The sequence below is a fragment of the Diabrotica virgifera genome, chromosome 7 (assembly GCF_917563875.1).
Source record: "Diabrotica virgifera virgifera chromosome 7, PGI_DIABVI_V3a".
NCBI lineage: Eukaryota > Metazoa > Arthropoda > Insecta > Coleoptera > Chrysomelidae > Diabrotica > Diabrotica virgifera.
The window spans coordinates 61,256,416-61,280,895 of record NC_065449.1 but is presented as its reverse complement, the minus strand read 5'-3'; positions in this window follow the sequence as shown (position 1 = coordinate 61,280,895).

Genomic DNA, 24,480 nt, shown 5'->3' with positions numbered 1-24,480 from the left:
ACCTTCTGATATACACAGTCACAATACACGCAGGCAAGATATAATTCTTCCCAATTATAATTATAGACGTACTCGAAATGGTCCATTGTACTCCGGTATTAAAGTAAACAACCATTTGCCCACTGGGATTAAAGCAGTTTCAATATGTAAGTTTAAAAAAATGAAAAAATTGTTAGGTCAATATGTTTTTTATAGTCTGGATGAATTCTTTTTAATAAATTTTAATGATCTAGACGGTTCCAACGCTTAGGCTAAAATCACATATTGTTCTTGTACAAATATTTTTGTTAAAATTATATTTATTGTAAATTTGTGATTTTTTGGAATAAAGATAACTAACTAACTAACTAATTAACTCATCTAATTCAACATATCCCCGTATAGTTCTTTCATATTACTTATCACTCACAAAATCCGCTCGCAGCTCTTAGACTAATAAGTTACTTTTCATAAATTTTTATATTTTATTGCAATACGTTTTATATTTAAATATCTTTAAGATTTTAAAGGATTTTTCGAAAAGTACTGAAAAGAAGTATAATGATGTATCTGGTATTATTGAAACAGTAGCTGAACGTTTTTAAAATGAGTGGTCTATAAAATGTTTCCCTCACAAATAAATTTATCTTGTTTTGCATATTTTAAGATTTTCTGTAGGGACCGAATTATAGAGGGTATTATGTTTTCAAATAGACACACTGTATAATTTCTAATTAGGTTCGGACATAATTTCCAATATATAACAAAGTTATTATTATAATTTACCATTATACTGTAAATTAGGGAATGCAGAGTTTTTGAAGAAATATATAAAATCATTAGTTCTTTTGGTACTTAAAATATATGACAAAAACTTAAAGCATTACTAAAAAATACATTTGATGTAAAAGACACATTTTGTAAAATTTTAAATTACATCCGGTTTACAAGAATTACAGTATGGAAAGTACGAAAAAAACATTTCATTACTTTTGTAACAAGCATTCACCGCCACCCGGGACTAAAGAACTTTTTTGTTCTGTATAATTTAATGCAAATTTTCCCATTATAGCTTTAATTACGTTAAGCCACTGCCTTTGAGGATTTCATGATTTTGGTCCCTTTTATTCCCATGTATATTACACTGGTCAACATGAATTTTGAGTTTTATACCTCTGATTTTGATTAAGTATGCCTAACTAAAGGAAGAAAAAATATTTTTATATAATAAAGTTTGCTTTTATACTTACCAGAACAAAATTTAAAATTTTATGAAAAAACTCTATATTTTAAATTAAATTATTTTGAAAGTAAACAAATTTTGAATTATATATTTTTATTAACTTTAATTATAAAAAATGGCATATATAAAAATCGGGTCTACCCCAAAATCCCGACAGCCAAAAACCCGACAGCCAAAATCCCGACGGCCAAAATCCCGACACGCCAGAATCCCGACAGGTTTGATAAGTTCCTTGTTAACATATAATTACATTTATTTCTGGTTTTTTGTTTACGGCCATCTGTTTTATATTTTTGTTGCTAAACAAAAGTATTTACCATTTAATATGAAATAATTTTCTAAATAAAATTTCTAACAGGGGTACTTATATGAATTAAATTATTTTTTTTCCAATATACAGTGTGAGTCTAACGCGACGGAAGATTACACGAGTAAAAGATTTATAAAAAATTTAAATTGAATATTTTGTATGTTAATAAAGGCTACATTTTAAAATTATTTTGAAATATACAGGGCTTCCCAATAAATGGCGGCGTATCAAAGTTATATTTTTTCTTATGGAACGCCCCGTATTTTACTGAATTTTTTAATTGTCCGCAAAAAATAAGGTATAGTTTCATAAGGCTTCCCTATACCTATGTACAGAGTGTTCTGAGTTATGTTGACTTTTCTTAAAATGTAAAGTTTAAACGAAGGCTTATTCTCAAGTTATTTACAAAATTATAAAAACATTACTTTTACATCTAAATAGTTGAATATTGGTTGAATGTATTCCATGAATAATTATTACACATTTGTCTACAGGGTGTTCAAAATTTACAGTTTCATTAGTGGAGTATTCAATGTCTCATATGATGCTTATTTTAAATGGAACACCATGTATATTAATAAATAATTATACTAAACGAATTTACCTCTTGGTATATGGATGTCCTATACCTATATGTCACAGTTTTTGCGTAATTTACAATTATTTAAATTCTTAATCTGTAAATCTATTTTAAAACAAAACATGAAGTTAATTAATGTTATTGACAATACGGTCTGGTAACTATCTTATAATGAATGAATTTCATACTTGATTATTACACATTTATTTACAGGCTGTTCAAAATTTACAGTTTCATTATTGGATTATTCAATGTAGCATAATATGATGGTTTTTTTATTAGAACACTATGTATATTAATCAAGGATTATACTAAACACAGGTTGTTCCTCTTTCGAATGGTACATTGTATATGTTCTATAAATAGGAGTCATAGTTTTTGGGTAATTTACACTTTTCTTAAACGGTATATCGATATTAAAAATATTTATAGTCACTCTCGATTTTTAAACCCATCATCTTGGCATAGTTGTTATAGAGTGTAGTTGTAAATAAATATGTAGATATACTTTTATTTGCTGATTTGTAAAATAATTTTTTTCGTTATTAAGTAATAATATTAAGAAAGTAACTAAATACAAAATGACCCACAACTTACTATAAGTAAAAAATTATCAGTTATGAATACATGTTCAAAATGTTTATACAAAAAGCGATTTTAAATGATTTGTTTACATTATTTAACATAGCTGGTGTTATAGACGCAAAAGCGTTCGAAATTCTTAATTTCATAAAAATATCTGAAGTAGTAGGGTAGGAAGTGTAGCATTTAAAATATTTTTAATAGAACGCCATTTAAAAAAATTCATCTTGGTCAATCCTGGTGACCTAGGTGGCCAAATATATGGACCGAATGTATCTATCCATTTATTTCTAAATTTTATGTTGAGATTGTTCTTAATATCACTTCTAAAATAAGCAGGAGCTCCGTCCAATTGGAGCCGCATGTTTGTAGGCACTCTAAGTGGAAGGTTTTAAGAAGGATCCAAAAAACTTGTTTTAAGAAATTTAAAAAAGCTGCTCTATTCAGATTTTCGTCAAAAAAATATGGATCGATAACATACTCGCTCAGAATACTGCCCCAAACATTAACACTTCATCGGTGTTGGTCATAAACAGTAAAATGTTTGTTTACTGTATCATAATAAAATGAAAGCTATGTCTATTAACTAGACGATTATTATGAAAATTAGGTAGATTCGTCTGTACAAAATACATTCTTAAAAAAAAATCAGGATCTTCTCCAAATTCTTAATTCTATAAACGAAAAGTTAAACGTTCCTGTTTTGTCTAATGCTGGTGTAGTTGAGTTTTATACGGATTATAGTGGTTTTTCTTATGTATTCTACATACACTCGTTTGACTGATTTCCAATTGACTCTAAATTTTTCACGTACTAGTATTTGGGTTTTCCGTAACAGAAAGCAGGACATAAAGTTCGTTGACGTCATTAAAATTAAATGGTTTATTTTTATTTAACTTTTCGTACCTATGCAACATTACCAGTAGCACGGAATCTATCGAGAAATCTCTCAAAAACGTCCTTTTTGGGTGTATTCTATCGGGATACCTTTAAGTGTAAACTTTAGAAGAGACAATTTTAAAAATATTCCCCAATGAAAAGTAGCATATCTACTCTTTCATTTTCATTTTTAGTAACAATTAAATTTGAATGTAATTGGATCTGCCAAAGTCATTTTTAAGTAAAAAAAATTTGAATACCATACAGCCATACACCCATGTTTATAGTTTTGATAATTATCAGATTGTACTGTCATAAACTGACAATGTCATACAATGACATTAATTAACTACTTAAATATTTTGTTTTAAAATCGATTTACAGATTAAGAATTTAAATAATTGTAAATTACGCAAAAAATGTGACACCTAGGTATAGGACATCGATATACCATTCAAAAGAGGTAAATTTATTTAGTATAATTATTTATTAATATACATGGTGTTCCATTTAAAATAAGCATCATATGACACATTGAATACTTCACTAATATAACTGTAAATTTTGAACACCCTATAGACAAATGTGTAATAATTAATTATGGAATACATTCAACCAATATCCAACTATTTGGATGTAAAAGTAATGTTTTTATAATTTCGTAAATAACTTGAGAATAAGCCTTCTTTTAAAACTTTACATTTTAAGAAAAGGCAACATAACTCAGAACACTCTGTATATAGGTATAGGGAAGCCTTGTGAAACTATACCTTATTTTTTGCGGACAATTAAAAAATTCAATAAAATACAGGGTGTTTCATAAGCAAAAATATAACTTTGATACGCCGCCATTTATTGGGACACCCTGCATATTTCAAGATAATTTTAAAATGTAGCTTTTATCAACTTACAAACTATTCAATTTAAATGTTTTTCAAATCTTTTACCATTTCGCTGTAATCTTCCGTCGCGTTAGTTTTGACTCACCCTGTATAGTCCAATAATATATGTATAATCAAATCCTGAATTCAAGTTTATTTTCATATAATAGATATTATCATGTCACTTACAACCTTCCATTTCAGTAAGTATAGCTTTTATATTTTAAACGAAGTGTTTAATAATTTTTTCTTTTAAAATACATAATAAGTATACCCGTACTTATTAGTAAGTAATTATTATTTCAATTTCAATACTCTATAATATTGTTTGATATAGCATTTGAAAAGGAAACAATAAATATTTAAAATGTAGTGGTCGGGATTTTTGCTTATGCGAGGATTGTTGCATGTCGAGATTTTGGCCTGTCGGGATTCTGGCGTGTCGGGATTCTGGCGTGTCGGTGTTTTAGCAGTCGGGACTTTGGCTGTCGGGATTTTGGGCGCCACCGATAAAACTCATAAATACAAAAAAGCAATACAAATAAAACTTTAAAATATGAACAGTTTTGGTATTTCTATTGTGTAAACAAGGACTGTCTCGTAGGAGCCCCCAAACGTAGTTACCATCAGGTTCTCATTATATTCTCTTTGATACCGTTGTTTGTCGAAGTTCATTACATCTTGGTAAAGGCATTCCCCCTGCTTTTCTAAATATGCACCCAAGTTGTCTTTAAACTGATCCAAGTGAGCATGTAAAATGTGTATTTTAAAGACATCCTGCAACCCATGACTTTGAAGCTGGCAAGCATATTAGAAATAAGCTCTTTGTAATTGTCAGTCTCTGATAGTTTCGGAAAAACTGATTTAAAAATTGAAAAACGTCAGAATCTTGACGAAGAGTCTTTACGAACTACGTCATGAGGCTTAATTTTATATGCAATGGAGGCATTAAAGCATGATGGGGCTCCACATTTGAAACTCGCTCCGATAAGACCATGCGTCACAGTTTTTCGATTTCTTTCTAATGCAATAAGTTGGAAGTGACAGAAAAAAGGTACGTCCGTGATTAAAATCATTTATAACATTTATTCTAGTTGTTGACAGATGACGCTATAATCGAACAAAAAATTATGTATGTATTATCGATACGACTATAATCTGTACAATTTATAAAACTATACAAATCAAAGAACATACCTTTTTATAAATGAAATAAACACAATTGATTTTGTTTTATTACCAAATTACGATTACGATTCTGACAACTAACTGTCAGTTTTAATTAAAAAGTCATGCTATGATATGATTCTCTACGTGCTTAAAATCATATCTCTCTCTCTCTCTCTCTCTCTCTCTCTCTCTCTCTCTCTCTCTCTCTCTCTCTCTCTCTCTCTCTCTCTCTCTCTCTCGTTCCCTCCCTCCTTGTGGAGTATTGGGCGCTTATTCGTTTCTTGGCCAAAAGTGTAAGATTGCTGTCTGGCCGGGACAGCGCATCTTCTTTTGTTTTTATTCTCTGGATAAATTGTGAACTAATTCCCTCCACTCTCTTCTATTGTTGGCTCTCTTTTTGACTTCGCCCCATCTTAGTCTAATTTTTTCGTGTTCTCTCGTTGTTGTCCTTTTCCAGCTGTTGTCTGGTCTGCCTCTCTTTCTTTTCCCCTCTGGTTGATATTCAAGTGCTTGTCTTGCTATGATGCTTTGGTCTTTCCTCAAGGTGTGGCCGATCCATTTCCATTTTTTTCCTTGACTGTAGTAGATATCTTAGTTTGCTTTATCCTTTCCTATAGTTCTGTATTAGTTATTTTGTTTAGCCAGTATATTTTTAGGATTTTTCTTAGAGATTAAAATCATATATTACATCATTAATGACACACTGAAAGACTGAGAAGAAATTTAAATTATGATCGTATAGATATGTAATAGGTAAATAATCGGTAGATCGGTAAACCTAAATTTTTTTCGATTATAGCGCCATCTATCAACAACTGGAATAACTGCTGTAAATGTGTATGTATCACGGAGGTGCCTTTTTTTCTGTCACTTACGTCACACTGAAAAAAGCCTCTGAGAAGAACCATAATATGGATATTTAGTATATCCGCCTTGCATTCGCACCGGAAAATCAACCATGTTGAAATCCTCTATCACTGGCCAGACGTATTCTTCATATTTTAAAACTTGAAGCACCATTTTAACGCTCTCGTAATTTTCTTTCAGCATTACAGAATGACCCAGAGGAAGAGATGGAAATCTATTTCCATTGTAAAGATAAACAACTGTTTTAAGCTTCTTGTCGAGCTGTCAAACCAAAATTTTTGGCTCCCACTTTAATAAATTTGCCACAAATATAGCAAAAAGAGTCCACGTCATTTTTACACTTTTTGGAAGACATCTCTAGGCCTTGCGACACATAAAATACGCTATTCCATTGCAATGCTCACCCGTACACTACCATATCAGTGTGCTATTTCTCGCTTCACACATCTTCAGACCTACGGTTCCACCTCATCCCTCTGTGGCATCTTAAATACAACGGATGCTCACAAAAACTACCAAAACACCGTATCTTTATTTTTCATTATCTAAACGTACAAAAGCAAACTTTATTTATTATTTATTGAGTTTCTGCTTAATAGTCTAAGAGCTAGTGAACCCTTCGACTAACGGTCGTCCTGTAAGGCTAGAAATTTGTATAGTGATCAGTGATCATTCATATCATACCAAGGCTAAAAACCATGACCTGGCAGGCATCAGCCGTGCACGTCGAGGGGAAAGATTAGGGGTTTTCCTAATTTTTTTTTTTGCATCAAAGAAAGTTTTTTTAGGTTTTTTGAATCATTCCAAACAGAAGAAGTCTCTAGTTATTTTTCTCTTAGGTTAATAGTTTTTGTTATAATATAAGCGACTAAAAATTTTTAAAATTGCGAAATCGGCCATTTTAACCCTAAATCGGGCATTTAACTAAAAATTTCAATGTTACCGAGGTAGGTAGATATTCTTTAAACATTGTTTGATGAAATCCCGAAGAGTTTTTTGCAATACAATATCGAAAATCCCTTTGTTTTTTAAGTGCTAATCAAGGGGGCGATCACACTGTAGTATAAGTGAGGACGTTTGAGTTTGCATAAATTCGTTATCTCGAGAAAGGGCAAATTTGAAGAGAAGTCCTCAGACAGGTCGATTTTTGTTTTTGAATTAGGCCTTTTTGGCATACAGATAATACTAGTGACGTCATACATCTGGGCGTGATGACGTAATCGATGATTTTTTTAAATAAGGGTAGTGATTGTGTAATAGCTCATTTGAAAGGTTATTTAATTCTCTATTCGGTAATATAAACAATAACATAATTATTTATACAGGGTGTACAAAATTTTTTTTCTTCTTTTTGTCTAAATTAATTTAATAAAAAAAATTTTTTTGTGGACCCTGTATAAATAATTATGTTAATTTTTATATTACTGAATAGAGAATTAAATAACCTTTCAAATGAGCTGTCACACAACCCCTACTCCCATTGAAAAAAATCATCGATTACGTCATCACGCCCAGATGGATGACGTCATTTGTATTATTATAAATATGCCAAAACGTCCTAATTTAAGAATGAAAATCGACCTGTCTGAGGATTTCTCTTCAAATTTGCCCTTTCTTGAGATAATGAATTTATGCAAACTCAAACGTCCTCACTTATACTACAGTGTCGCGCCCGCTTGATTAGCAATTAAAAAACAAACAAATCGATATTGTATTGCAAAAAACTAATCGGGATTTCATCAATCATTGTTTAAAGAATATCTACTTACTTTAGCAATATTGAAATTTTTAGTTAAATGTCCGATTTAGGGTTAAAAATGGCCAATTTCGCAATTTTCAAAATTTTTAATCGCTTATATAACAAAAACTATTAAACTAAGAGAAAAATCACTAGAGACCTTTTCTGTTTAGAATGATTCAAAAAACCTAAAAAACTTTTTTCGATGCAAAAAAAATAATTTTAGGAAAAACCCCTAATCTTTCCCCTCGCCTGGCAAGGTCTTGTGCTCTTCAGAATCGCCTATCATTGTATACATTTCTTCTAAATGACTTACTCAAACACATACTTAAATTTAAACTTTACAGGAGAAAGTTTATTTTTCCCCTAAACTATGCACTTTTCGATTCACCTGGTAGATACACGTGCACGGCTGATGCCTGCCAGGTCATGGTTTTTAGCCTTGGTGTGCTATAAATTATCACTATACAAATTTCCAGCCTTACAGGACGAACCTTAGTCGGAGGGTTCACTATCTCTTAGACTATAACACAGGCCTACAGTGTTTTTGGTGCCGAAGTGGTTAGAGCTGATTTTGGGTATATTTGGGGTGCTGATTCCGAATATGGCCTTAGTTTTGCTCTATCAGCTCTAGTTTTCTAGATGTTGTTCTGAAGCTATTTTCTTGTGACATTTTTACAATTTTAACTATTTATAATGGGAAATAAGCCACAATATTATTAAAAAAAATAGTATTTTGTATTTTGACAACGGCACCCGATTTGGGCGTCGAAACGTTAATAAAAATCATTTTTTAATAATATTGTGGCTTATTTCCCATTATAAATATTTCAAATAGTTTTCTAGATAACGTAGGTCATGCCAGCTTTTATGCATTAAAATACGAATATGCTGATATAGATATACTAAATTAAAATAAAAACCAAACAATTAAAAAATACGTATATTTTAAGTCATTTTATCATCATCATCCTCCTCCAGGCCTTTGCGTCCACTGCTTGACATAGGCCTCCCTCATTTTTGTCCATTGTGCTCCATTTTGAGCACTTTGCATCCAATTTCTTGACATTTTCTTGAGATCGTCAGTCCAACGAGTAGGTGGTCTTCCTCTACTTCTTTTTTTAAACTCGGCCTCCACTCAAGTAATCTCTCCGTCTACCTCCAATCACTGATTCGGGCGACGTGCCCTGCGCAGTTCCATTTCAGGGTGACAATTCGGGAAATTACATCGGTAACTCATGTTCTTAGTCGAAGTCTTAATTTCCAACTCGGTCACGAAGCGATATACTCAGCATTGACCTTTCCATCTTCCTCTGAGCTATTTGCAGCATTTTAGACGTTGTAGCTATCAATGTCAAAGTTTCGGCACCATAAGTCACCACAGGCAACACACATTGGTCACATGTTTTACGTTTTAAAGAAATTGGTATATCGCTTTTAAAGATGTCTTTGAGTTTTCCATAGGCTGCCCATGCCCCATCTTCCTTGGTAGCGGTCCTCAATGGTTTTTATCTCTTGGTGAAGTCTCTCACCTTGCTCATTACTTGTGTCATCTAAGTTTTCAGCGAAACGGTACAGGTGGCTGTAAAGATAGTTGACTTTGATGCTCATATTCCATCCAAGTGATTGGAAGTTATTCAGCAAACGGTTTACCAGCTCAGCATAGTTTTCACTTTTGTGATTTCCCAGAAAATTTTTCATAATATCCACAAATGAAAGCCGAGCTTGTTTCTCTACCTCATTCATTGACCCCACAAAAGCCGGATCCTCTGTAAGAAGTCTGATCTGTAGTCCATCAAAGATTCCAGCTTTAAGTTTTTCTATACTTATCTGGGGAAGCTTCTTTCCTATGTAGGCGAAGCATGGTCCATGGGCTATGAGCCATTATTAGGTGGAGGCTGAATGGGTTTAAAAGTGGTAAATGTATCATTTTAAATGTTTACAAATATACTCTCCAAGCTGTTTTATTTCCTTATAAAATAGTAATGTAACGATATTAAAGTATTATTTCTTGCATAAATAAGGCATAATACAGTGAGGACAACAAATATACTGAGGAATAAGTTTAATTAACAATGTACATTCCTTTGAATAGCACATTCTTCATTATCTCAAATATTAAAGCTCCAATTTCGCATTTTGTCATATCCATAAAACTAGAGCTGATACAAAAAAACGAAATCCATATTTCGATTTATCGCCCCTAATATAGTAAAAATCAGCTTAAGTATTCACGGCACCACAACAATTTTTTTTTCTGTAGGCCTGTGATAATTTTCGATGTATACAAACAGAAAATATTTACTAAATAACGGACTCGGAAAAATTTTTTTTGTTGAAAAGTGTTATATACATAGGTTCAACTTGACATTGACAAAAAACTTAGCTACGTTGTTTAGTTATTTTATGTTTTTTTTTTATTTGAAACTTGTAAATTTACAATCTACTCTAAACAAAGGAGTATTAAGTAAAACTGATCAATTGTGTAATGTTTTGTAGGTGTTGCCGGCCAGTGCCGGTTCACCTTATTCACCACTGTATTCACTAACACAAGTGTCACTTACTCAAATCTTCTGGCCACTGTCTTTTGAGTCTCCGAACTGGTAATGGACGATTGGTAAGCGTGGAAATCAGCTCGTTGTTGTGATTAATACTTCTTTTTCTATGTTTAGTCGCATGCAGTCCTATTACGTCCTTTATGAATGGTATTTTTAAGTCCTCATGTAATGTTTAGTTTGAAATATACCAGGGTGCATTTGCAATGATCCTTAAAGTTTTTGATTAATAAGTCTGTAGAATTTTGGTATTTGATGGTTTCGTACATCCCCCTAGTTCAATCCCGTAGGTCCATATAGGTTTTAGTATTATTTTGTATATTGCCAGTTTGTTTTCTATGGATAATTGTGATCTTCTACCAAGAAGCCAATTCATTTGTCTGGTTTTTAATTGGAGTTGTTGTTTTTTAGCTTTAATGTGCGCTTTCCATGTTAGTGTCTGATCAAGATGAATACCTAAATATTTGACTTCTGTCTTCATTGGGATAACTTGGTGGTTTATTGTAACATGTGGACAATTTACATGCCTGTTCGTAAATGTTATGTAAGCCGATTTTTCGTGGTTTACTTTAATTTTCCATTTTTAGAGCCAATTTTGTAATCGATCTAAATGTGTTTGTAGCTTGTTACTACTAGATCATGGTCAAGCGCAATTATTGCTGTATCATCGGCAAACGTGGCGATAGTTGTTTAGTTAGTAGTTGGTATATCAGCAGTGTGTAATAAGTACAAAAATGGTCCCAAAACACTGCCTTGGGATACTCCTGCCTTTATAAGCTGGTAGCTTCTGATATATTTTTCCATTTTGACATCGAAATGTCTATTGGAAAGGTATGATTTTAGAAGTAATTAAATCTGACTCGGCATGTCTACTTTAGTAGAATGTTGTGACTCATTGTCAGACTATTCTATTGATCTAACTATATTCCACTAAAACACTTGTGTTTTCAATATTTCCACAAAATGTATTACAGCTGTAGGTTAATGTCACTACAACTGTTTCGGCAGAGTGCCTTTTTCAAGTGATTTATTTTACTGTGTGTCTACAGTTTAAAGTCTTTAAAGGTGGGGTTATGGATTTCTTCTTCTTCTTTAAATGCAAATCCACTAATGGATGTTGGCGATCATATTTTCCATTAACTCTCTGTTTCTTGCAATGTGTATCAGTGATTTTATGTCGGTAATCCCTGTCCATTGCCTTATGTTTCGGAGCCAGGACATTTTCTTGCGTCCTATTCCTCTCTTGCCTTCAATTTTACCCTGGATTGTAAGTTGACGGAACTGGTAGTTTTCGTTTCGCATGATGTGACCCAAATACGCCGTTTTTCTTTTCTTGATGTTTTCGAAAAGCTGATGTTCTTGGTTGATTCTTTTAAGGAATCCACATTTGTGACTTTCGCCGTCCATGGTATCTTTAGGATACGGCGATAAAGCCACATTTCGAAGGCTTCTAATCTGTTTATATCCCTCGTTTTGAGTGTCCAGCCCTCTATGCCATATAGCAGCACCGACCACACGTAGCATTTAGTAAACCTTAGTCTCAGTGTAAGATCGAACTCTGAGCAGGTCAGTACCTTCCTGAATTTTACGAAAGCTTGTCGAGCTTGCTCAATGCGACATTTTACTTCCCTGTCCGATGCCCAGTCTTCAAAAAGCCACGTTCCTAGGTATTTTAATTTGCTCACTCTCTCAATGGACTTAGTATTCATTGTTATGGTGGAGTTTTCAAATGCATCCAAGTTTCTGGAGATGATCATGAATTTGGTCTTTTTGGTATTAATCTCTAATCCCATTCGCTTACTGTATTCTCCGATTATAGTGACAAGTTGTTGAAGATCTGCTATGTTGTCGCAAATTAAGACAGCATCATCAGCATATCGTATGTTGTTGATCAATACTCCATTCACTTTGATTCCCATCTCTGCATCTTCCAAAGACTCTTGAAATATGGCTTCTGAATAAATGTTAAATAAAAGAAGGGAAAGCACACATCCCTGCCGAACACCCCTTCTTATATGTATGGATTTGGATATAGAATTGTCTATTTTTAATTGTGCTGCCTGATACCAGTACAAGTTTTCAATGCATCTTATGTCTTTTTGGTCTATATCAAGCTTCTTGAGGATCTGCATTAACTTGTGATGTTGGACACGATCAAACGCTTTCTCGTAGTCTAGAAAGCGCAGAAATACGTCCTTCCTCTGATCATAACAATTTTGGACCAACACCTGTGTTGCTACTATTGCTTCTCTTGTTCCCCAACCTTGCCTAAACCCAAACTGAGAATCACTGATGTCCCATTCACATTTTTTGTATCATCTTTGATGTAGTGTTTTCAAGAATATTTTTAAAGTGTGACTCATCAGGCTAATGAGTCTGTTAAGGATCTAATGAGGTTATGGATTAGGAAGCTATTTCTCTCAAGTTGGCCACACAGAATTATTATATCTGTATTTTTTAATACATTGATTTTAAAAGATTCTTATAAAGATAGCTTAAGGCCTTTATTTTGAATATGGATAATTTGAAACTGTTTATTAAAAGAATGACTATGAGCTAGAAGGTGCAGTGCGTAAGAAGAATCTGTTTTTCTATTATTGTAAGCTCATTTATGTTCTGCTATATGTTTATTAAAGTTTGACCGATGTAAGTTTTTGGACGGTCACCACGTGTCACTTTGTATACATCACTGTCTAATTGCTTTTTCTTTTGGCTCTTATTGTCCTAATGTGTTGGCTTAAGTTGTTATTTGTTCTTAAAGCTGGTATTATTCCTTTTCTTTTTATGTGTTTGGCTATTTTCGAGAATATCTTGCCTGTGTATGTAATCGAGCAGAAGGTATTGGTGATCGAAAGACTATTTTCAGGACTTCAACCAAAATCTTCCCCTTAAAGCCTCATAAATTTAAAACTTTCTTTCTTATGTTAGTTACAACTTCATAGGAGAATAAAAAGACGTAAAATCTACTTAAAATACCATTCAAAAAATTTTTGGATACGCCGTAAATTACAACAAAGTAGATTAAGAAACTAATTTTTCATTTATAGAAAACAATCGAGATTATTAAACTAGCAATAAAATTTTGAAAGACACTTACGGATTCTTAGAAAGTGACGGTGTAAAGAGACAATCAATTAGTGTGAAAGTGATAAAGTAAAAAGAGACAATATGGTATATCTTGGACCAGGCGTTCAATATGTTGCGGAAGGGGGTAAGGCATTCCTCATACCAACTACCCCAGAGGAGGTTGTCATCGAAAACAAAAAAATGGTAAGTTTATAACACATTTTCTATTAATTTTAAATTTGCACTATTACAGAATTAGTATTATAACAATCTGCATATTTTACAGCACGACCAAATTCACTTTGTATTTGAGATTTGGGTACGCACTGTTGTTGACGTTCGATTTTTCCACATTTTCTGAATTTTATTTTGGTATCGTACCGGTATTTTACTTGGCGAGACGTTACCAAAATAAAATTTGGAAAACCCGAACGTCGCCACCAGTTCGCATCCAAATCTTCAATACAAAGTGAATTTGGTCGTGCTGTACCGGTACATACTTTTTTTGGATCTATATTTTCGTACAATGTGCCCATTTTCGTTATGTTTGAATTTTGAAAATTTAATGTAGATTTAACTAAAAGGAAAAACTTAAAAGTTTTAGATCCGTTGTCATTTATTTTGATCGATATCTGGTATTGCAATTTAATTTTAAAAGTATACATACCCCTTAGGGAATTCACAGATGTAAGTCGGGGAACCTCACGTTTGGAATCATCTATAGGTTTGTTCCAACATGAAGTTTTGGACGGTCCAGAAATCGCCACGAAACTACTTGTACCGTTTATTGTGCGCATGTTCGTAATTGTATCGCCTAGTTATCGTCCCATGATAGTCCAGGAACCGAAGCTTTTCACCCCGCAATTTTTACAGAATGGATCGATTTGCTTGAAAATTTGAGAATAAGTAGTGGATAGTCCAAGGATCAAAATCTATATGATGCCGAAAGGCGCTTTTATTATGGGGGTGGTTGCCACCCCATCTCGGGGGTGGAAATTTTTTATTATATTTTGACAGCAAAAGTTGATAAAAACATTCATTCTAAGCAAAAAATGTTGTATACATTTTTTTGATAAAACTAATAGTTTTCGATTTATTCGCTATCGAAAGTATTAGTTTTGTATGGAAAATCAATGTTCTTCTATAGTATACTCATTTACTATTCACTCAGTGTTTGTCGTAGAAAAAAAATTTTTACACCAAGTTCTTAAGAATTAAATAACCTACAATTTAATTTTTAAACATTTCTTCTTATCTTTGATGCTAATCTTTCTATTCTGAAGAAAATGGCATTTTTTACCAAATTGCAAACATTCGTTATTCGCTTTAAACTTCAGTTTTTTTAAAACTAATCATTCTAAGCCAGCCAAACTTCTAAAATCTATTAATAATACACAAATAAAGAAGGATGAATAAGGCCAGTGCCTAAAAACACCGCTAACTTGCATTATTATGCTTACAATTGAATTTCTCCTTTTTTTTCTCAAAAAAATATGTTGATTTTTAACCGTAACTTTTTTATTTTGAATCTCAAAAAGTTTGTTATAAAAGAATTTTGTAGGTTCTTACAAGATCTACAAGCCTATTAATATTAGATATTATTAAAATGCTTAGTTACAAAAAGAGGTGACTTTGAAAGGGTTGGTAAAGGTGGCTTTTGCATGCTATTACAAGTTTTAATTGTCAATAGCTCACTTAATTTTTGTCAAAGAAAAAGTTTTTCATACCAAATTCTTGGGAACTAAATTAGCTACAATTTAATATTTGCACATTTTTTCACATCTCTGATGCTAATCTTTCTATTCAGAAGGAAAGGCCATTTTTTCCAAACTACAAAAATTCGTTAATCGCTGTTAACTTCATTTTTTTTTTAAAACGAATCATTCTAAGTCGGTCAAACTTCTCGAACTTATTAATAATACATAAATAAATAAGACCAAGTAAGGTCAATGACTAGTTTTAATTAGGGTGGTGGTTACGGGGTTGCTTCCGACCACTTTTGCGCTGAAAAAAATAGGGACTGACATTCTTTTCATTATAAGTTACTTAATTTTTGAGCTAGAGACTTCTTTTTTATTTCTATAGATAGATATTTTTAAATTCTTTAAATTAGTTTTTACAAGTTATTCTCGAAAAATGCATATTTTTCCCGTCTTTTGACTTTGAATCTACAATATTTAACATTTGACAAAGGAGAGCTTACATATAATAAAGTATACCTTGATTACTGTTGGTCGTGAAGAAAATTAAAAAAGACGATTTTGTTTATTTTTTAAAATAGTACATTTTTGTTAAGTAAGGTTGTTTTGATAAAACGAAAACTTTTGGGGTTATTAGCAGAAAACTTATTAAAAACATTGATTTTTCGATATAATACTAACACTTTCGATAGCAAATAAATCGAAAACTATTAATTTTATCAAAAAAATGTATAGAACATGTTTTGCTTAGAATGAACGTTTTTACCAACTTTTGCGGTCAAAATATAATTAAAAATTTCCACCCCCAACAGGGGGTGGCCACCACCACCATGGTAAAAGCGCCTTTCGGCATCATATAGATTTTGATCCTTGGACTATCCACTACTTATTTTCAAATTTTCAAGCAAATCGATCCATTCTGTAAAAATTGCGAGGTTTTGTCCTATTTCAAGCTTCATTACTTGGACTATGACGGTAATTTGGAAACCGACGTTGGAACGGTTATCTGACTGATAACTGATTTATCTATCATTATCATTTTTGTTGGTGACAGCTTGTGTGCTTTTAGTCGATCACGATTCCCGCTTTCGATTTGCAAAAAGGCTCAAAATTTGCAAGTCAGTCCAATTAGCACATACATTTGCCCGATTATGGCCCGATTACTGAAATGATCATCACGAAACCGTCACTGAAAGATCACAATTCTTGTTGGAACAGAGGGAAGGACGATCCAATAACGATCATATTTTTGTTGGAACGGATTTTGTTTACTGCGCAGAAGCGTTACCGTTTCGTGACGGTTCTCGGTCGTGTTGGAACAAACCTTATATCACAGGTGATTCACAGATGACAGAATCAGGGAAGCCCAGGCAATGTCATTATGCGCGGTAGCGGCAATTCACGAAACTGTATTGAGTGTGTCCTATATTATGTGGAATCAGTCATTATGATCTTGTCATTGCAATATATTTAATGGTAGGGGAGCAAAGTATGCTAAATGTGCAGTCACTCGAGCGCTTTGGGGACCTATTGGTTTGTGAAGAGTAGGTCCTAAAACCAAAAAAAGTTAAGTAAAGTTTTCCATTTTAGTGGGCGCTTGCCATTTTTTAATTTAATTTTCCATTTCCAACAATCGTTTTTTCCGATTATAACGCCATCTGTCCATAATTCAAAAAAATGTTTCGAATAAAAGTTACTTATTTTTACGTAAGGAATCCAAATCTGCAAAAAAAATGAGGGCTCCTATTTAAGATTTTAAAGTAACCCCCCACCCCACATCCATGGGGGGTCGTGTTTGGTACCATTCGATAGATTTTTCAAAAATATTGAATAAGTGTATTTTACAGTTTTTCGATCTGATGTTCATTTCGCGAAATATCGCGGGATTCGTATTTAAAATATTAAATTTACCCCCCACCCCTCTCCGCGGGAAGACGTGTTTGGTATCATTCGATAGATTTTTAAAAAATATTGGGCACATATTTTTTAGTTTTTCGATCTGTCATTCATTTCGCTAAATACTCGCTTTTTTCTTGTGAAACTTTGGGACTCACCCATTTCCTTACGCCAGGCTCAAATCGTCAGATTTTTGAAATATACACTCTTTTGCATGTACTTAACTTACCTTATCTTAATCTGACAATTTCGAGTTTTTTTAAGGATAGATTTTTTTTTTCGGGCCCCCCTTAACGAACTCCCCTGTGTTAAGAGCCAATATATGTTAGAGGTACATCTGCAGGGTACTAGGTTTCTCCCATATGCTAATCTGACGCGCTCGAGTAACTGCAAAAATCCCCGCTTGGGCTCCCCTACCATAATAATATTTACATAATTACTGGACTTTATAAAATAACCGAACGTATTATTTTAACCACCTTGATTTCCCCAGATATTACTCACTCATTTCAAAAAGTTTTTCCCCAACCCCCAAAAATCATAAATTTTCCCTAGTTCTAAGGAAAAAAAATTACAAGCAGCTGAAATAATAAAATAACAAAAATAGGAATCATCAATAATTCTGCATTAGAATTAACTTACAAAATGATAAATCATCATCATCATCATAATCATAATCCCTCCTAACGTAAGGTGTGGGGATCAGTGAAATGATAATAAATAAAAAAACTAAATGTGGAAAACAAAAAGCAAATAATGAATAAAAACAAATAAAGAGCAGTTAAAAATAAACTAGACTAGTGGTAGGGGAGCCCAAGCGGGGATTTTTGCAGTTACTCGAGCGCATCAGATTAGCATATGGGCAGAAACGTGGTACCCTGCAGATGTACCCCTACCATATTAGCTCTTAACACAGGGGCGTTCGTTCAGGGGGGCATGAAAAACAAAATCGTTCTTTAAAAATACTCGAAATTGTCAGATTAAGATCAGGTAAGTTAAGTACATGCAAAAGAGTGTATATTTCAAAAATCTGACGATTTGAGCGGGGCGTATGGAAATGGGCGAGTGAAAAAGTTTCACAAAAAAAAGCGAATATTTCTCGAAAGGAACGTCAGATCGAAAAACTAAAAGCTACGTGTTTAATATTTTCCAAAAATCTATCGACAGATACCAAACATGACCCCCCACGGAGAAGGGTGGGGGGTAAATTTGAAATTTTAAATACAAATCCCGCAATATTTCGCAAAGTAAACATCAGATCGAAAAACTGCAGAATACGCTTATTCAATATTTTTGAAAAATGTATCGAATGGTACCAAACACGACCCCCACGAAGGTGGGGTGGGGGGTTACTTTAAAATCTTAAATGGGAGCCCCCATTTCTTATTGCAGGTTTGGATTCTTTGCATAAAAATAAGCAACTTTCATTCGAAATATTTTTTCGAATTTACTTAACTTTTTTTGGTTTTAGGACCTAATAATCACAACCAAATAGGTCCCAAAGCGCTCGAGTGACTGCAAATTTAGCATACTTTGCTCCCCTACCATAGGGAATTTAGGCAAAAATAAATTGATGAAAAATGGGTGGAGACGCAGAATTGCATTTCCAGTGCATTAAATGCACCCAAGGGTGCCTAAACATATCAAAATCAGTATTTAAAGACATATTTTGTTACTTGGGAATTTTTGGGGTCATTGAACATAAATACGCCGTTAGAACCGACCCTCTGAGCACTTGGTCCTCAAGGTTACTGCTAAGGCACGTTATCTGGAGCTTCGAGGATTTTCGGCACTAAATTGATGCAAACAGATTGCTCGGGGGTTTTTGGGATCACTAAACACGAATGCGTCATCAGAACTGGGTCTAGGAAAGTTGGTCGGGAGCACTTGTTCTGGATTTTGGTTCTGTTCATCGGTTTTTCGGTTAATCTCGATCGGTTTTGTTAATTTTTTTTCTAAATCTCAATTATTTTTAAATTTAATGAAAAAATTGGCTGCGGTGGGAGAGTAGACAGCAAATTTATACCGATATTTTAATTATTGATGTTGTACCGTCCTTTTTTTTTTGGTGTTGGCGCACTTGTGAACGGAGCATTTCCGGACAAGTCAAAGTTGGTGGCACTTGCGGACAAGACGAAGTATGCGAGATGCTGAGGTAAATAAATTGTTAGGGAATCGAGGCATTTCCGTACAATATTTTCGACTGCAATAATCAGTCAATATCAATCAAACAAGTAAAGAAATCGTGAGAATAAACTTCCCTTCACACTTTTTCCAAGGCTTAGGACTGGCAATCTATAAATTAATTTTTTTATATGGTACAAAGAAACTAACTTTATATATTGGCGTGTTTCCGTCATGTATTATTTCCCTTTGGGTCTTTGTCGACGAAAACTCCATTCGATCAAATGTTAGTCGACGAATTGTACATTCGATAAATTGTACATTCGACCAACTGTTTGTCGACCAAATGTTGTCGACTAATTTTCCGTCGACGAAGTGTTCTCGACCAACTTTCCGACGCCGATCAGAACTAACCCCCGGAGCACCTGGCGCCCATGGCCACTTCTGAGGCATGTCATCTTCTGGATTTTCGAGGGTTTTTGGCACTAAATTGATGCAAATAGATTTATTGGGGGTTATTGGGGTTGCCGAATACCAATATGACATCGAAACCGACCTTCGGGGTAACTAGTTGCCAGGGTGACTGCTATGCACGTAATCTTCTAGAATTTCGAGGCTTTCAGATACAAATTGATGCAAGTAGAGTTTTGAGATATTCGGGGGTACAAAAAAAGCAAAAACCCCCTAGTAATCTGTTTACATTAATTTAGTGCCGAAACCATGAGCACTGGGTACTCCGGGTGTTCGCTTTGACAGAGTACTCATCTCCAGCGAACCTAAAAATCCCTGAGTAATGTGTTTGCATCAATTTAGCGCCGAAACTCGTCAAAACTTTAGAAGACAGCGTGCCTTAGCAGTGACTCTGGGTACCAGGTGCTCCGAGGATCCATTCCGATGGCGTATTCATGTTCAGGGACCTTAAAAACCCCGAATAATCTGTTTGTATCAATGTAGTGCCGAAATACCTCGAAACTCCCGATGATGTACCTTACCAGTAACCCTGGCCACCAAGTGCTCCAAGTGCTCCGAGGGTCGGTTCTGACGGAGCATTGATGTTCAGTAACCCCAAAAACCCTTAAGTAACAAAAACTGACACTCAATATACTGATTTTAGCATTTGTGAACTTTTGGATGTATTTTATGCACTTTAAATTGAAATATGCATTTGAACAAGAGTTTCATGTGGTCGATGGTCTCCAAGATACCTGGTGCCCATGGTGGAGCTCATCGTCTGGAGTATTATGTTATGATTATTACAAATCATTTAAAACCATTACACGGGGGTTTTGGGGGTCATTGAGCACGAATTTCATGACGGCGATGGTCTCCTGTGTACCTGGTGCCCACGGTGGAACTCGTCGCCTGGAGTTTTATATTATAATCATTCAAAATCAGTCAATACCCATTACTCTGAGGATTTTGGGGTCAATGAAAAATAATTTCATGTGTTCGATGGTCACCAAGGTACCTGGTGCCCAAAGTAGAACTCGTCGTCTGGAGTTTTATGTTATAATTATTACAAATCATTAATACTATTACTCGGGGAGTTTTGGGGGTCGCTGAACATGAATTTCATGATGGTGATCGTCTCCAAGGTACCTGGTGCCCAGGGTGGAACTCGTCGCCTGGAGTTTTATGGTATAATCATACAAAATCAGTCAATAACCATTACTATCTATGAAGGTTTTAGGGGTCGCTGGGCACCAATTCCATGTTGGCAATAGTCTTCAAGGTAGGTATACAATAATCTAAAAATACGTGTTAAATTAAATGTTAGTGCACGTATTCATAATCAATTTATTTGTATAATATAATGAAAAAATTGATAAAAAAGTAAAATAAAATAAAAAAATATATTTACTTACTTGAAGTTACACAAATTTCTCTCTTCCGCAATTTTGAAAACCAAAATTATAAAACAGCGCAGCTATAGACTGTAGATAATGAAAATTCCTTTAATACCAATCTTAAACGGCTTGATATTATAATATTATTATTTATTCTGTAATTATCAAAACTAATAAGTATAAAATATAAGACTTTTTCAAAACACCAACATTAAAAACTTACTTTGCTTTAAATACGGTATCACTATTTAGATGTTTTTTTATAATTAATTAAAAATTTTTAAAAGAACAGAACTACATAAAAGTGTAACTCGTAGGTATTCACATATATACTATGCTTTGTTTTTAAACCAGGAGCAGTAAAATAAAAAGATAGATTCACACCCAAGAAAGTCAATAGAAAAATCACCATATACATCGTCTATTTTGGTTGATCATATCGGCCTTCGACGGTAATCCATCAACATTATATTATACTAATACGTCGCTAAAGAGTTCTAAAAACCACTGTTTTTTATATAAAAGCAGACTAGAAATCTAAAAATTAAAATAATACCGCAGAAAACACAAAAAATCGCTGATATAACTTTGAAATGCCAATTATGTCAAAATTTCATAAATGTCATTAGTGTCAAAATTTAACGACAACTGCTTTAAAAGCGACAAAATTTTAAAATAATTTTTAAATGGGTAATTTTTTAGGATATAATATAAAAGTGTTTTAAGAAAAATTATTAATGAAAAATATATTTAGCGACCCCCAAAACACCGAAGTAATGGATATTGACTGATTTTGAATGAATATAACATAAAACTGCAGGCGACGAGGGTTCCACCCTAGGCACCAGGTACTTTGGAGACCATCGCCGACATGAAATTCGTACTCAGAGACCCCAAAAACCCCCCGAGTAATGGTTATTGACTGGTTTTGAATGGTTACAACATAAAACTCCAGGCGACGAGTTTCACCCTGGGCACCAGGTAACTTAGTGACCATCGCCGATATGAAATTCGTAATAAGCGACCCCCAAAACCCCCAGATTAATGGTTTTTCACTGATTTTGAATAATTATGACATAAAACTCCAGGCGACGAGTTGTCCCCTGGGAACCAGGTACCTTGGAGACCACCGCCAACATCAAATTGTTTTTAGCGACTCCAAAAACGCCCCGAGTAATGGTTATTTACTGATTTTGAATGGGTATAACGTAAAACGCTAGGCAACGAGTTCCAACCCTTGGCACCAGGTACATTGGGCACCATCGCCGACATGAAATTCGTACTCAGGGACCCTCAAAACCACCAGGGTAATAGTTTTTGACTAATTTTGAATAATTTTAACTAAAAACGCCTGGCGACGAGTTACACTTTAGGCACCAGGTATCTTGGAGACCATCGTCTTTAAATTCGTGGTCAGCAACCCCAAAAACCGCAGTGTAATATATATTGACTGATTTTTAATTATTATAACATAAAACTCCAGGCGACACTGGGCACCAGGTACATTGGAGACCATCGCCGACATGAAATTCGTACTCAGCGACCCCCAAAACCCCCAGATTAATAGTTTTGGCTGATTTTGGATAATTATAACTAAAAACTCTAGGCGACGAGTTCCACTCTGGGCACCAGGTATCTTGTATGCCATCGCCAACATGGATATTGACTGATTTTTAATGATTATAACATAAAACTCTAGGCCTAGCCGACGAGGTCCACCGTGGGCATCAGGTACCTTGGAGACCATCGCCGACATGAAATTCGTGTTCAGCGATTCCCAAAACCCCCGAGTATAAAAATTCAACTCATTTCCATCAATATTTCCCAAGTTCTAAATTTTTCATTTTCACCTCTTCGAGATGCACTTTTAAAATGCATTTTCTTATGCACAAAAATTTTTGCCCTAGATCAATTTAGTTCACAAAGTTGCCTGACACTCTCTCTAATCGAATGCAAAAAGTTCCATGACGATTCATCTTACTGCACAAAATTCCTAGGTTTTGGGCTTTTTAGTGCTTCGTTGCTTCGTCTAAAATGTTGTAACTCGATAGGTGCTGTTTTTTTTTCTAAATGCCCTGGTCTAAATAGCCCAGAAAGCCACTGCGCATCCGCTAGGAAAAATATTCTAATTCAAATTTTTTTCAAAATCTTACTCAAAAAGGACTCCTTTTAACAAATTTGCATGTTGCCAGGACCAAAAGGTGGTGAAAAATTTTTTAAACGTTTTTTTTTTGTTTTTTTCCTAAAATTATTTTTTTTGCATGGAACAAAGTTTTTTTAGGTTTGCTGGATCATTTCAAACAGAAAAGGTCTTTACTGACTTTTCTCTAAGTTGATAGTTTTTGACATATAAGCGATTACAAATTGAAAAATTGCGAAATCGGCCATTTTTAACCCCCAAAAACTACGTGGAAAACTGAAAATTTGAATGTTGCCAAGGTAGGTAGATATTCTTTAAACATCGATTGATGAAATCCCGAAGAGTTTTTTGCAACACAATATTCAAAACTCCTTTGTTTTTTAATTGCTAATCAAGCGTGCACGACACTATTTTCCACCGACAGTATGGTGCAAATGAAAGGATTAAATTCGTTATTTCGTAAACCGGCGACTTTAAGGAAAAATCCCGAAACAGGTCGATTTTTATTTTTAAGTTATGATATTGTGGCATATATGGTATACTAGTGACGTCATCCGTCTGGGCGTGATGACGTAATCGATGATTTTTTTAAATAAGAATAGGGGTCGTGTGGTAGCTCATTTGAAAAAGTTCTTCAATTCTCTATTCAGTAACGTAAACATTTACATAATTATTTATACAGGGTGTCCTTCTACTTCTTTTTTTGTCAAATAATTTAATTTAATAAAAATTTATTGGACACCCTGTATAAATATTTATGTAAATGTTTATATTACTTGATAGAGAATTGAAGAACCTTTCAAATGAGCTAGCACACAACCCCTATTCTTATTTAAAAAAATCATCGATTACGTCATCACGCCCAGATGGATGACGTCACTAGTATACCATATATGCCACAATATCATAACTTAAAAATGAAA